General features: G+C 44.4%; 1 protein-coding gene across 4 annotated transcripts in view; it reads left to right on the forward strand.

The window, feature by feature from the left end:
- The first annotated feature begins 299 nt into the window (after positions 1–299).
- Positions 300–16273, forward strand: part of LOC129826770 (sodium-dependent phosphate transporter 2-like) — an 83323-nt gene continuing 67349 nt past the window's right edge. For 2 of the 4 annotated variants that reach the window (XM_055887837.1, XM_055887840.1), the window contains exon 1: positions 300–510. The gene's annotated coding sequence lies outside the window, so the exon portion shown is untranslated. The other 2 variants (XM_055887836.1, XM_055887838.1) reach the window with 2 other exon arrangements.

Raw genomic sequence — 16273 nt, forward strand, 5'->3', positions numbered from 1 at the left:
CACATAAAAGTAAAAATCTGTTGAAATCGTACTGTGTATGTACAGACTTCAGGATTGCAATGGTGGCATAGCCTGCTTATGTTGCAATGTATAGCCTTACCTATAGATCTTGAATATGCCCCAAAAGCAATATTGAAATGTGCGATTTCAAAATATTTATTTTGTAAAATTAACTAATCATTGTCTTTTGTTGAATTTATTTAACAACATTACAACCTTGCTTATCTAGTCCAATTGTGGCATGATTCCACTATTTTCATCCGTTTCAACGGGGGACTTTTATTTTGATGGCAACCCGCCGACTCCACTATTCTGGTCACGCTAATGTTGTTCATGACACACGTGTAGAGCAGGGGGACATACTGAACTGAGAGGCAGAGTGTGTCGGAATCTGGACATTTTCGACGGAGCGTCAAAAAGCCATCAGCCGACAGCTAGACGTTTGGTTCTGGGAAAAGGAGAACGTTTCAGCGGTCGGGGGGAAAAGAACGGGTGTCGTATTTCGCTCGTGTAAGTGTATTTATGTTGCTCTGTGTGTGTCCGATTTTATCGTGTTGGTTTTCTGCTAAGGGCAAATTCTCTAAATCATTTCCATCCACATGGCGGTAGAGCCCACTGGGCGATGCCTTCCATAACGCGGGACAAAAACAGGCCTGGTAAGTGTCAACATTCGCAACAACAACAAAAAATCATACCATTATTGGGCACAATGTTGCCCATATAGCCTAAACTAGGCTACTCCAGAATACACGGAACGAAACAATTGATACATTGGTAGAGACGACATTGTTGCGACCAGGGTGAGTTATGTTGGCTATAATAGAGCCACTAGCCCTAATGATAATTAAGTCTAGTCGGTAAATGGCTATAACACGTGTTTGGTTGTCATAGTGTACTAGTCTCATTCCCGCGGCTCTCTTTCTCAGCCGGATGGATATAGGCTGCTGCCTGCTACTGTTACGCTTTAGGCTACTAATATCCTATTTTCTGAACTAGCTTTATTAAACAATACACAAATGGCGACCGGGGACATTTGAAGTTGCCTTTTCATTGACTGGTCCGGTACGTAACGCTCACTGTTGTGCAAGTAGCCATGATTTCCAGAGTGGAGCTGATCTGTTGTCGAAATTAGCTTTCAGCGTTTATGTGGCGATGCTCTTTCGACGGTCGACCGGACCTGCGCACTGAGCACCCCGGTGTGGCGATAGTCTAGTGTTTCTCAAACTCGGTCCCCAGGAACCCAAAACTATATGCACCTTTTGGTTCTCTACACAGCTGATTCACATGATCTAAGCTTGATAGTTGATTAGCTGACATTGCTCGTCCATATATTTATATATTCTTAATTCCATTACTTTACTTAGATTTGTGTGTATTGTGTATATGTTGTGAAAATGTAAGATATTACTTGGTAGATATTTACTGCACTGTCGGAGGTAGAAACACAAGCATTTCGCTACACCCGCAATAACATCTGCTAAGTGCATGTATGTGACCGATACATTTTTTTTATTTAGATTTGAATCAGCTGTGTAGTGCTAGGACAACCTAAACGTGCATCCCCTCGGGGTCCCGAGGACCGAGTTTGGGAAACGCTGAGATAGCCTATCTCCAAATGTGGTTGATGCATGTGTATGCCTCAAAGCACTGCCACCAGCTGGCCTGTCTCTCTGCTTGTGCCGGCACCGCCGCGAGGTACAGACCTTGTCACTGGATCTCTGTCTCTGCAGGGCCACTACGGTCCTTATTGTATATTCTATTGTACTTCCCCTACGGTCGCTCTCTTTTCTAATTCACCCATGATTGAGTGGTTATTATCAGCCTTTGTGTGCATCTGGGGTGGCAGGTAGGTAGCCTAGTGGTTAGAGCGTTGGGTCAGTAACCGAAAGGTTGCAGGATCGAATCCCAGAGCTGACAAGGTAAAACAAAGTCTGCCGTTCTGCCCCCTGAACAAGGCAGTTCTCTCCCCGCTGCTCCCCGGTAGGCCGTCATTGTAAATAAGAATTTTTTCTAAACTGACTTGGCTATTTAAATTTTATGATCTGAGAGTTAAGGAGTTAATTGATAGAGATCCAATGTAAACATATGTTTCCCATGCCAATAAAGCACTTCAAATTAAAATGGATATGCAGACAGAGATGGTGGGGATCTAATAGAATAGTGATGTAGGTAGCAATAAGACGACATAGTTAGTTAACGGTTCAACTGGGAATGATACGATAGGGAGAGAGGGAATGATACGATAGGGAGAGAGGGAATGATACGATAGGGAGAGAGGGAATGATACGATAGGGAGAGAGGGAATGATACGATAGGGAGAGAGGGAATGATACGATAGGGAGAGAGGGAATGATACGATAGGGAGAGAGGGGAATGATACGATAGGGAGAGAGGGGAATGATACGATAGGGAGAGAGGGGAATGATACGATAGGGAGAGGGGGGAATGATACGATAGGGAGGGAGAAGGGGAGGGAGAGAATGCTATAGGGGAGGAAGTGATACGATTGGGAGAGACGAGAGGGAGGTTTCACACAGTCCTGACATGATGTGTGTTCTAGCTTTTCTAGTATTACTATAAAGGCTGTGTCTTCAATGCCACTCTATTCCCTACAGAGCCCTATGGGCGCTGGCAAAAGGAGTGCGCTAGTATGCAAGGAATAGAGTATTATTTAGGGTGCTGACATTGTGTCGGAGGGCCTACTTTCCAAATGTAATCACTGTGGGGCGTATAGGGCCTACTTTCCAAATGTAATCACTGTGGGGCGTATAGGGCCTAATGTAATCACTGTGGGGCGTATAGGGCCTACTTTCCAAATGTAATCACTGTGGGGGAGGATAGCGCAGAGCAATGCAGAGCTCAGCTGGTTTTCCTCTGAGGAGTCATAATGAATGAAGATAGGACCGGCATTATGATAAGATAGTAGATTAACTTCTCTGTTTACTACCATACTCTCTCTTAGACACACAGACACACACGCCAGGGTTTCCGTTGGCCTGTAAAGGCTTGGTTTTGGCAGATTTTTAAATTAAAAGCTGATAAATAAATTGTCCGGGGCTGCCTATCATACACCCTGAACCATTCTCTCACTCCTTGTGCTTCTGCCTTATGTGTAGGCTGCTGCTGAGAGAGGAGGGGGGAGAGAGAGGAGCCGTGGCCTAGGCTACCATTTGATTGCAAAAGACGAAGGCCTTTTCCACTGAAGTTAAATAGAGAAAATGTCCTATATGTGAAAAGCCTACAAGGGGAATGCCCTCAGTTTTTGTATTGTAGAGGACAGAAATGAGAAGGCCGTTGTTGGCAAGGCCATATGCAGGCTACTGCAACTCGCTATTCAAGTAGAATGCAATTATGGAACTTTATTTTTTTATAATCATTTTTTAAAATTATTATTATTATTATTGCATGTCTATTATTCTTAACCAGTTCTTTAAATATGCTAAACGTGTTTTTGTTTCATTCTGCTGAGACATTTTCATTGGCTAAATTAAGTTCCGTCTGTATTTTTAATTGTGTGCCTCCGTATTTAGTAGCTCTGGTCGGCCATATTGGCACTTATTAGTATTATTATTATATACATTATTTCAATTAAATGTTTCAACGACAAAATGACATGCATTTCTATTGTTGTAGTGATATTTTAAGGAAAAAGTTTTTTATAAACTATATATTTTGTTTAACTAATATAATTTAAAAGTACGCATTAAAGTCTCTGTAATATAATAAATGTGGCAAAAAACTGAATGCATAATAATAAATCAATTTCTATAGATTCCACGATATTGTTTTTAGAACGGTGGGGGGGGGGGGGGGGGGGGGGGGGGGGGGAAATACCAAGATGGAGGTATGTTGGCTTCAACAGCGCCCCCTATGGGTCATCTAGTGTATTTATACGTTTTGGTTTATTTTGTTTATCATTATGTTGCGCCATTTTTCCTTGTCTGAATTTATGTTGCAACTGTAATGTTGTGTTTGCGGCAAAACTATATCCTGCTCGTATTTTCCCTGTAGACAATGGCTTGACTGACTTAAAAAAATAAAAGATGAATAATGTGGTCCTCTGTAGCTCAGTTGGTAGTGCATGGCGCTCGCGGTGCAGTTGTGCGTCCCGATCTATCTGACCTACTCTAATATGTATTATTTTGTAAATATTTTCTGTTTTAAAATTTCAAAAGCGTTTATTGCAATGTACTGGCTCCCTACTCGTTGTCTTTCTGCTGCTCATAGAGAGCAATAGTAATAGTAGTCCTTTTTGTAGGCACTAACTCAGCCATGGCTCGTTGGTCAAAGCCTTTGGGGATTTAATATATATATATATATATATTTTTACAAAATTAATATTTTGAAATCTCACATTTCAATATTGCTTTTGGGGCATACCATTTAATGGACCCAAGATCTATAGGTAAGGCTATACATTATATATATATATTTAAAAAAAAATAAAAGACAGAAATAAGGTCTGTGGTAAACACAGGCCCAGGAGACCTGTTTTGTTGGGTTGTTCGCCAGCGAACGGCTCATTTTGAACAGATCTTATAGGTGAACGGAACGGCTCATTTTGAACAGATCTTATAGGTGAACGGAACGGCTCATTTTGAACAGATCTTCTAGGTGAACGGAACGGCTCATTTTGAACAGATCTTATAGGTGAACGGAACGGCTCATTTTGAACAGATCTTCTAGGTGAACGGAACGGCTCATTTTGAACAGATCTTCTAGGTGAACGGAACGGCTCATTTTGAACAGATCTTATAGGTGAACGGAATGTCATCGCATCTGTCAAATAGCCCTTCATTTGGCTACCTAATTTTCATACTGGTTGACTACTACTGCTTTTCGGTGATTTAAATGATTATAATTTTTTTATCTGCAAATAAATTAGGAAGACATTCGATGATGTTAAATCCTCACTACGGGCCTCCCGGGTGGCGCAGTGGTCTAGGGCACTGCATCGCAGTGCTAACTGCGCCACCAGAGTCTCTGGGTTTGCGCCCAGGCTCTGTCGCAGCCGGCCGCGACCGGGAGGTCCGTGGGGCGACGCACAATTGGGCTAGCGTCGTCCGGGTCAGGGAGGGTTTGGCCGGTAGGGATATCCTTGTCTCATCGCACTCCAGCGACTCCTGTGGCGGGCCGGGCGCAGTGCGCGCTAACCAAGGGGGCCAGGTGCACAGTGTTTCCTCCGACACATTGGTGCGGCTGGCTTCCGGGTTGGAGGCGCACTGTGTTAAGAAGCAGTGCGGCTTGGTTGGGTTGTGCTTCGGAGGACGCATGGCTTTCGACCTTCGTCTCTCCCGAGCCCGTACGGGAGTTGTAGCGATGAGACAAGATAGTAATTACTAGCGATTGGATACCACGAAAATTGGGGGGAAAGGGGATATAAAAAATAAATAAATAAATAAATAAAAATCCTCACTACAAGAATGATAGTTAGTGAAGAGAGCCTCATTCTGGTGTAAAATATAAAAGCTAATGTCATAATACCTATATGGTATTAAAGATATTTTATATAGGCTTACTGATATGATTTAAAGTGTCGACAATGGAGTAATCAACTGCTGCTTTCTGTTTTATTAAAGCCCATGTTTAATACCTGCTTCACTCTTCAGTCATTCTAGTGGCGGCAAGTAGCCTAGCGGTTAGAGGGGGGAGGCAAGTAGCCTAGCGGTTAGAGGGGGGAGGCAAGTAGCCTAGCGGTTAGAGGGGGGAGGCAAGTAGCCTAGCGGTTAGAGGGGGGAGGCAAGTAGCCTAGCGGTTAGAGGGGGGAGGCAAGTAGCCTAGCGGTTAGAGGGGGGAGGCAAGTAGCCTAGCGGTTAGAGGGGGGAGGCAAGTAGCCTAGCGGTTAGAGGGGGGAGGCAAGTAGCCTAGCGGTTAGAGGGGGGAGGCAAGTAGCCTAGCGGTTAGAGGGGGGAGGCAAGTAGCCTAGCGGTTAGAGGGGGGAGGCAAGTAGCCTAGCGGTTAGAGGGGGGAGGCAAGTAGCCTAGCGGTTAGAGGGGGGAGGCAAGTAGCCTAGCGGTTAGAGGGGGGAGGCAAGTAGCCTAGCGGTTAGAGGGGGGAGGCAAGTAGCCTAGCGGTTAGAGCGTTGAGGTTGTTAGATCGAAATCCCGAGCTGACAAGGTAAAACAGATCTGTCGTTCTGCCCCCTGAACAAGGCAGTTAACTCCCCGGTAGGCTGTCGTTGTAAATAAGAATTTGTTCTTAACTGACTTGCCTAGTTAAATAAAGGTTACGTTTAAACCCTACCGAAACTCAAACATCCTGCCCTCAGTCCCACCCACTAGTGATTGATTGACAGGCCAAACTGACAAGAGATTTCACTCGAGTTACAAAATGACACATTGCTTTCTTTTACCCAAAGTGTCCACAGCTAGTGAGACAATTAAAATTTGAAGAACAAACATTATGGCAATTAATATCTTGCAGTAAAGGTTGTTTTACATAGAAAATATTGCTGGTCATATAGGTCTCGACCAGAGGTTCCCAACCAGGGGGTACTAGGACCCCTGAGGGTACCCGGTCTATCCACAGGGGGTACTAGGACCCCTGAGGGTACTCGGTCTATCCACAGGGGGTACTAGGACCCCTGAGGGTACTCGGTCTATCCACAGGGGGTACTAGGACCCCTGAGGGTACCCGGTCTATCCACAGGGGGTACTAGGACCCCTGAGGGTACTCGGTCTATCCACAGGGGGTACTAGGACCCCTGAGGGTACTCGGTCTATCCACAGGGGGTACTAGGACCCCTGAGGGTACTCGGTCTATCCACAGGGGGTACTAGGACCCCTGAGGGTACTCGGTCTATCCACAGGGGGTACTAGGACCCCTGAGGGTACTCGGTCTATCCACAGGGGGTACTAGGACCCCTGAGGGTACTCGGTCTATCCACAGGGGGTACTAGGACCCCTGAGGGTACTCGGTCTATCCACAGGGGGTACTAGGACCCCTGAGGGTACTCGGTCTATCCACAGGGGGTACTAGGACCCCTGAGGGTACCCGGTCTATCCACAGGGGGTACTAGGACCCCTGAGGGTACTCGGTCTATCCACAGGGGGTACTAGGACCCCTGAGGGTACTCGGTCTATCCATAGGGGGTACTTTAGAAGACTCATGAGACCATAGGCCTACTGGTAAAATGTACATGAGTGGGTTCCCCCGGGCAGAGCAACATTTAGTTGGTGGTACAGTAATCAAAAAAGGTTGGGAACCCCTGGCCTAGACAATATCCAGATCCTCGAGGTAAAGTAGTTAAAGTATTAATTATTTGAACTCAAGGCATTAGAATGTACCAGAGGTCACTGAAATAGGGCTTGTTCGGCAAATGTCTGTGTTTGACCCAGTTAGTTACCTGTAGCTAGGACTACACCAGTGTTCTGTTTTGGCCTGGACTTTCTAAGGCTGCTTTTTGCTGTCACTCTGCTCTAGTTTTGGCTCAGGTTCTTCAGCTTGTTCTAGTCTTGGCCCAGTTACCCGTGGCCAGGTTGTCATTAGCTCTGATTCTGTGTTCCTTCCTGGTAGAATGTGTATCAAAGCATTGTGACACACAGTGTCTGTCTGTTCTCGTGCCCTGCTGTAAACTATGCTAATGACTATGGGGCTTAGCTTACCAACAAACTATGAGCTACTGTGATTGTAGCTACGGACTGATCCGACCCCCCCACTCGGCCTCAGCCTCACTCTCCAACCCACTGGATGGGACAGTCACACAGTCTGTCGGAATTGTTCGTTTGGTGTTGAGTTATTATGTTGCTGCTTTTGACCATGTAGTTGTTTAGGAGCAGAGAGAGGAGATTGCTGGGGAAAGATGGAGGTTGGTACGTACCTGTTCCAGAAACCAGCCCAAACCGGAAACCCTCCTGTTCCTAGAGAGCTACCCTCCTGTAGGTTTTCACTCCAACCCTGTTCCTGGAGAGATACCCTCCTGTAGGTTTTCACTCCAACCCTGTTCCTGGAGAACTACCCTCCTGTAGGTTTTCACTCCAACCCTGTTCCTAGAGAACTACTCTCCTGTAGGTTTTCACTCCAACCCTGTTCCTAGAGAGCCACCCTCCTGTAGGTTAACACTCCAACCCTGTTCCTAGAGAGCTACCCTCCTGTAGGTTTTCACTCCAACCCTGTTCCTAGAGAGATACCTTCCTGTAGGTTTTAACTCCAACCCTGTTCCTGGAGAGAGACACTCCTGATGATTTTCACTTCAACCCCAGTTGTAACTAACCAGATTCATCTTATAAACTAGCTAATTATTACAATCAGATGCGCTAGATTAGGGTTAGAGTGAATTTCTACAGGACAGTAGTTCTCCAGGAACAGGGTTGGAGAGCCCTGCCCTGGAGTCTAGAGATCTGAGAGGATTGAACAGGTTTGGAGAGATCTGAGAGGATTGAACAGGTTTGGAGAGATCTGAGAGGATTGAACAGGGTTGGAGAGATCTGAGAGGATTGAACAGGGTCGGAGAGACCTGCCCTAGAGATCTGAGAGGATGAACATGGTTGGAGAGACCTGCCCTAGAGATCTGAGAGGATTGAACAGGGTCGGGCTAAGGGCTAAGCTCATGCGTAGAAACAGGTCGTCGGCTCTACCGCTCGGCTCGCGCCAAACTGAGCATGTGCAGGCCGCCAAATCAAAAAGGCAGACCTTTCGATATAAAGTCGTTTTTTTTTTTTTTGACAAAAATGAAAACGTGTCAGTTTGTCACTTTCACGAGGTTGGAGTTAATAACATGTTAAACTAGTGAAGACATCGTCGTCTTCTTTGTCTTTCCATTTGGAGAATATTAACTATGGAAGAATTTTTCACTCCTCTCATTGCCTTGTCATACCCTGGCGTGGTCTGGTTTTGTCTGTTTCGCAAGTGTTCCCAAAAGCTGGGAGAGGTTGGGCTGTTTAAACAGGTGTGTTTCTCTACAGGTTCAGAGAGGCTACAGAGGAGTTAAAGGGATACTTCAGGATTTTGGCAGTCCGATGAACTCGCAGATATAAAAAAAATACTCTGCATCCTGTAGGACGGAAGTTAGTGTTTGTTTTGCGAGCCAATGATAACTAGTGTTACAAGAGACGTCCAGTCATGGCGCTGTCTACTAGGAGGCTAGCAGTTACCATAGACTTCAAGTCATTGCGCTAATGCTAGTTAGCAGTTGCAGTAACTCTAGTGAGGAACTTCCTTCCAACTGCACACAGAGACATAAAAATGGTTATCCACGAGTTCATCTGACGGAAGTTTTATAAAGGGCAAAAATCCTGAAATATCCCTTTTTAAGGGTGTGTGAAGAACATGACGTGTGTGTGTTCATATTGTGTGTGTGTGTGTGTGTGTGTGTGTGTAAAGCAGCATGTTCTTATGTAAGGAGGACAGGCAGGCTGGATGGCTTTTTGGTCTCTGGTCGCCCTCATGTGACACGGCTATTTCTAGACCCGTCACCCCCCTCTCCTTCTCACCCCTCACCCTGTAGCTATGGAGCAAACCGCAGATATGTTCCACCTCTGGGCAGGGCATGGCTGTCAGATAGCTGTTCTTGCTTTGTGCTCCGCTGGTGACATGCATCTGTTATATGGCGTAATCTACAGGTCGACCGATTATGATTTTTCAATACCGATACCAATTTATTGGAGGACCCCAAAAAAAAGCTGATATCGATTAATCGGCCGATTGTTATTTTTTATTTTTTTCTCCCGATTTAGTTTATTTTACACATACACACGCTGAAAATGTAAAGTAAATACCGTACCGAGCTGAGCCGGGCCATACTGCGCCGAGCCGTGCCAAGCTGTACTGAGCTGGACTGGTTACACATCCACCATAGTTACTGGATCTGTGCTGAAGAGGGAAATGTGGAAAGAAAATGTCTGAGCCAGCGCATTACGGTTCGGGTCAACACGACAGTTAGAAAATGGTCCCTTGGATTGGCGAAAATGACACATCCAGCGGCACAGGTGTGATATCCTCAAGTAGTCAGGAAACGGGTCTGATATGCTGGAGTAGTCGGGCAACGGGTCTGATAGGCTGAAGTAGTCGGGCAACGGGTCTGATAGGCTGAAGTAGTCGGGGCAACGGGTCTGATAGGCTGAAGTAGTCGGGCAACGGGTCTGATAGGCTGAAGTAGTCGGGCAACGGGTCTGATAGGCTGAAGTAGTCGGGGCAACGGGTCTGATAGGCTGGAGTAGTCGGGGCAACGGGTCTGATAGGCTGAAGTAGTCGGGGCAACGGGTCTGATAGGCTGAAGTGGTCGGGGCAACGGGTCTGATAGGCTGAAGTGGTCGGGGCAACGGGTCGGATACTATAGCGTTTGACTGTAGGGTAGAGGTCACACACACAGTGTGTGATATAATGGTGGGCGAGAGTAGTCTTTCCTCTGGGGTTCCTCTCTTAACAGGTGGTGACATCTTTATAGAATTTCACACAATCCAGCCATGTCATTGGCTCACAGTGACCACATGTCCCCTTCCAGAAACAACCCCTGACATATGCCCTACACCCTAGTCCATACACCCTACACCTAGGGCTGGGCGGTATACCGTATTTTACGTTATACCTGTATTGATACAGGGACAGGTTTGGGTTTTCACTTTACCTTCTATACCGGTATTTGAATGTTTGGTTTGTTAAATGTGAAACGCCGTGTGTAACGTCTATTTTTATAGTTTACTCTGCTACTTGAGTCATCTCTCTCCGCTCTTTCTCTCTGTGCCACTTTCCACACGGACCTAGCCCCAACACTTGCGTTCAGTCAACATGGTCAATGTAGCACATGTAACGATGTTGATGACAACAATGCTGTTATCACTTTGCTTCATATAATTCCAGCAGCGTTCTATAATTACACCATTTAGTTTGTAGTTTCTTACATCAGCAAACAGCTAGTTTGTCTTTTCTTAGCAAAGTTGCCCTAAATTTTGTGAGATGTTAATTGTTAGCCGCTAATGCTAATAGCTAGGTAGCTAGCTAATAAATGTACTGAGTCAGAACAAACGTAGCTAGCTAATACAGCCTGATAATACCAGTGATGGTGGAGGCCTAAATCAGCATGTTGTTTGTGCAACAGGATCTTCTGAAACAAAGAGGAATATGAAGTTGCTAAGAGAAAACATGCAATGTAGCAACAGCTTATAGGGTCCCCTAGGAAACACTTGTCAACACTTTAGTTCCTACCCTGTCACAATAACTCCTCCCTGGCATTTTAATTTGTTTTCCATCTCAAACAACATTGTATTCAAAGTGCCCACTATTATATTCTAACTATAGAATAGAATAGTCATTCCATTCTATTTCCATGATTCCAACAGTTTTGCTCTAATTCGGAAGTCAAATCTCAATTGCAACATTTGGTTAAAAATAAGTCATAGATTATTTGCCCGTATCGTGCAGCCCTACGTGGCAGTGTGGAACTTATCTCAATTGAGCAATGGAAAAAGTACCTTAGTAAAAATACTTTAGAGTACTACTTATGTATTTTTTGGGGTGTCTGTGCTTTACTATTTTTTTAATTTGACAACTTTTACTTCTACTTTACTACATTCCTAAAGAAAATACATACATTTTCCCTGACCCCCAAAAGTACTTGTTACATTTTGAAGGATTAACTGGACAGGAAAATGGTCTAATTCACGCACTTATCAAGAGAACATCCCTGGTCATCTCTCTGCCTCTGATCTGACGGACTCACTAAACAGAGAACATCCCTGGTCATCCCTACTGCCTCTGATCTGGCGGACTCACTAAACAGAGAACATCCCTGGTCATCTCTCTGCCTCTGATCTGGAGGACTCACTAAACAGAGAACATCCCTGAATTGAACAGTATAAACCAATCGGAATGGAGAAAGACTCATTGAAATCACTTATAATGTATGTGTTGCCACCCTGACATCACTCACTACTCATAAAACAAATGTACAACTTTTAGTATTCAAAACAAAAATGACCGTCATACCGTCCAAATGTGTTAATATACCGTGATACAATATTTTGGCCATATCGCCCAGCTCTACCTACACCCTACCCCCTAGGCCACTACACCTGAGCTCGTCACTCTGATGGGACTGGATGGGTGAAAGCAATATGGCCCAAATGGGAGGTTTTATATCTGTGCCCTGTACTGGTGTGGCCGGATTATTTATTTTATTTCACCAGGTCGGCTAGTTGAGAACAAGTTCTCATTTGCAACTGCGACCTGGCCAAGATAAAGCAAAGCAGTTCAACACAAACAACAACACAGAGTTACACATGGAATAAACAAACATACAATCAATAATACAGGTGAAAAAAAATCTATATACAGCATGTGCAAATGAGGTAGGATAAGAGAGTTAAGCGTGCTGATAGAAGGGAAGAAATGATTTGACCCTTCATGATTACGAGTTGATCTCTGGAAATCCCCTCGCTATCCTCTCTCCTCTCCCTTCATCCACCCTCTCCTCCCCTCCCCTCGCTATCATCTCTCCTCTCCCTTCATCCACCCTCTCCTCCCCCCTCCTCCACGTCACTTCTCTTTCAACCCTTACATCCTGTCCTCCTCCTACCCCATGCTCTCCTGTCATCCACCCTCTCCTCCCTCCTCTCCCTTCATCCACCCTCTCCTCTCTCCTCTCGCTTCATCCACCCTCTCCTCCCTCCTCTCGCTTCATCCACCCTCTCCTCCCTCATCTCCTGTTCTCCTCTCCCTGTCCTCCTCCTCTCCCTGTCCTCTCCATGTCCTCCTCCTCTCCCCTCCTCCCTCCTCCCTTGTTTTCTTCTCCCCTGTCCTCCTCCTCTTCTCCCCTGTCCTCCTCCTCTCCTCCCCATGTCACCGGAACACAGACAGACCACCTGTCACAAAGACTAGTCCTCACAGTCAAGCCTGCTGTGACAGTACTGACACACACACAGTTTTAAAAACCCAGCCAGAACCTGGTCTGGACAAGTTACATCATAATATTAAGCTTCTTTCTATCTGATATGAAACAATGTAACAATTAATCCATGTCACACTTTGAGGAGCCTACAAATCCCTGGAAACGTAGAGATTATATTTACATGAGCTCTCTCTCTCTATATGGATATATATATATAGATAGATAGATAGATGTTTACATTGTATAGATATTTCAGAAAGGACGACCTCTGTGGGAAGACAATACACATACAGTGCATTCAGAAAGTATTCAGACCCCTTGACTTTTTCCACATGTTACATTACAGCTTTATTCTAAAATTGATTAAATATTTAACCCCTCATCAATCTACACACAATACCCCATAATGACATCACAATACCCCATAATGACATCACAATACCCCATAATGACATCACAATACCCCATAATGACATCACAATACCATATAATGACAAAGCAAAAACTGTTTTTTTGTTGAATTTTTAGCAAATGTATTAAAAATAAAAAACAGTTGACGGTGCATGTCATAGCAAAAACCAAGCCATGAGGTCGAAGGAATTGTCCGTAGAGCTCCGAGACAGGATTGTGTCGAGGCACGGATAACACCGTGGGCTCCATCATTCTTACATGGAAGAAGTTTGGAACCACCAACTCTTCCTAGAGCTGGCCGCCTGGCCAAACTGAGCAATCGGGGGAGAAGGGCCTTGGTCAGGGAGGTGACCAAGAACCCGACGGTCACTCTGAATGAGCTCCAGAGTTCCTCTGTGGAGATGGTTGTCTTCCTGGAAGGTTCTCCCATCTCTACAGCACTCCACGAATCAGGCCTTTATGGTAGAGTGGCCAGACAGAAGCCACAGCCCTCTTGGAGTTTGCCAAAAGGCACCTAAAGGATTCTCAGACCAAAAGAAACATGATTGTCTGGTCTGATGAAACCAAGATTAAACTCTTTGGCCTGAATGCCAAGTGTCACGTCTGGAAGAAACCTGGCACCATCCCTACGGTGAAGCGTGGTGGTGGCAGCATCATGCTGTGGGGATGTTTTTCAGCGGCAGGGACTGGGAGTCTAGTCAGGATTGTTGGAAAGATGAACAGAGCAAAGTACAGAGAGATCCTTGATGAAATCATGCTCTAGAGCGCTCAGGACCTCAGACTGGGGTGAAGGTTCACCTTCCAACAGGACAACAACCCTAAGCACACAGCCAAGACAACGCAGGAGTGGCTTCGGAACAAGTCTCTGAATGTCCTTGAGTGGCCCGGACTTGAACCCGATCGAACATCTCTAGAGATACCTAAAAATAGCTGTGCAGTGACACTCCCCATCCAACCTGACAAATTCTTCGACCTCTTGGCTTGGTTTTTGCTCTGACATGCACTGTCAACTGTGGGACCTTATATAGACGTGTGTGTCCTTTCCAAATCATGTCCAATCAATTAAATTTACCACAGGTGGACTCCAATCAAGTTGTAAAACATCAAGGATGATCAATGTAAACAGGATGCACCTGAGCTCAATTTCTAGTCTCATAGCAACGGGTCTGAATACTAATGTAAATAATTTATTTATTTATTATTATAATTTTTTAAATGTGCAAACATTTATGAAAACCTGTTTTCACTTTGTCATTATGGGGAATTTTGTGTAGATTGATGAGTAAAAAAAATGGTTGATTCCATTATAGAATAAGGCTGTAACATAACAAAATGTGGAAAAAGGTCAAGGGGTCTGAATACATTCCGAATGCATTGTACGTAAGCTACGGAGCTTGTCGGATACTTTAAGCACACTGTGATTTAAATAATTAAGACATACAAATGAAGACACACAAAAGACATAAGAGGGAGCCAGAGATGCTGGTGGCCTTTGCAGAGTCTGCTGTTTACGCTCCTGAAGTTGTCGGTAATAGGTACCTATTACCCAGGTGTTGGTCATCTTTTTCCATTTGGAGCGCCAATTTATCTTACCATTTGTACAGAGCTGCGTGCCAGTTCTGTTTTTCATATGTACATTTTCGTGGAACAGTTTCATTTATTTTATAATAAAGTCTTCGTATCTCAATCATTGTCATGTGATTTTAATAAAAATTATATCTAAATGAAAATTTGACAAATCTAAAAGTAACTTTTTTCCCCCATTGCCAACTATGTAAATAGCCTGCTTAAAGCCAACAAATAGAAATATTGCAGCTTGCAGGTAAAAAATATCCTAATAAATAAATATATATATATAACATTACGTTGACTTCGCCATGGCCTGTCTGCAAGGAACTTGCAACATTGTATCAACTTGCCTGAAGCTTGGCTAACAAACTTGCAACATTGTATCAACTTGCCTGAAGCTTGGCTAACAAACTTGCAACATTGTATCAACTTGCCTGAAGCTTGGCTAACAAACTTGCAACATTGTATCAACTCGTCTGAAGCTTGGCTAACAAACTTGCAACATTGTATCAACTTGCCTGAAGCTTGGCTAACAAACTTGAAACATTGTATCAACTTGCCTGAAGCTTGGCTAACAAATTTGCAACATTGTATCAACTTACCTGAAGCTGTTCTAACAAACTTGCAACATTGTATAACATATTGTGGACCCTCAGTTTCTCTGGACAGTGAGCTCCGGAGCTGCACCGCTGTAGGATATTTGTGCAAGGGATAAGAAGTAAGCAGGTAGGCCTATTTTCAGACGTTTCCTCTGGATCAGAGCATGACATTGTTTCCCCCTTTCACGCCGAGTGGTTATCGAAAGGGAGAGGGCTGGAAATATTTCACACATACATTGTGGAACTATTGTCATTCTCAATGGATGTAAAAAAAAAAACAGACATTGTTTACTTGCTGTTTGAGGTGAAGAAAACATTACTTTGAGAAGCTCCACAGCTCATTAGTGGTGGTGAGTTAAGACCATCAGAAATACTATCAGATCCACAAATGGGCACATTTATAAGCCTACAGTTGCGCACAGGCCAGGTAGCCGAGGCCTACTTCTAGGAGTAATCAGGTGCATTGACAGGACAACATTGACAGGAGGGCTCCAAACAAAACACAATGAATAAATTGACAAAACTCGTAGATGTTATGAAATAAACCCAAACTCGTTTAGGTTGTCCGCTCTGACAATGACAACAACTGTAAAATACTGTACTATATTTAATACATTAAGAGAAGTTATGGTAAACAAACATTGTAGATTTTAGAAATTATGGTAATTAAATGTACTACTGTTGTGCCAATCTCTTTGGCCTTTGCAATGGACACCGGTGTTAAATATTTTGTATTGTTTTGCAACTGAGAAACAAAAAAATTGTGCGGTCCACCAACAGCCTATCGACCAGCTGACGGTAAATGGGGTCAGCCCTAGTTGGTTCGAGTCGTCATGTGAAATTCCCTACTGTATTGTGACTGCTCCCAGTG

This window comes from Salvelinus fontinalis, chromosome 28 (genome assembly GCF_029448725.1).
Source record: "Salvelinus fontinalis isolate EN_2023a chromosome 28, ASM2944872v1, whole genome shotgun sequence".
In the NCBI taxonomy this organism is placed as follows: Eukaryota; Metazoa; Chordata; class Actinopteri; order Salmoniformes; family Salmonidae; genus Salvelinus; species Salvelinus fontinalis.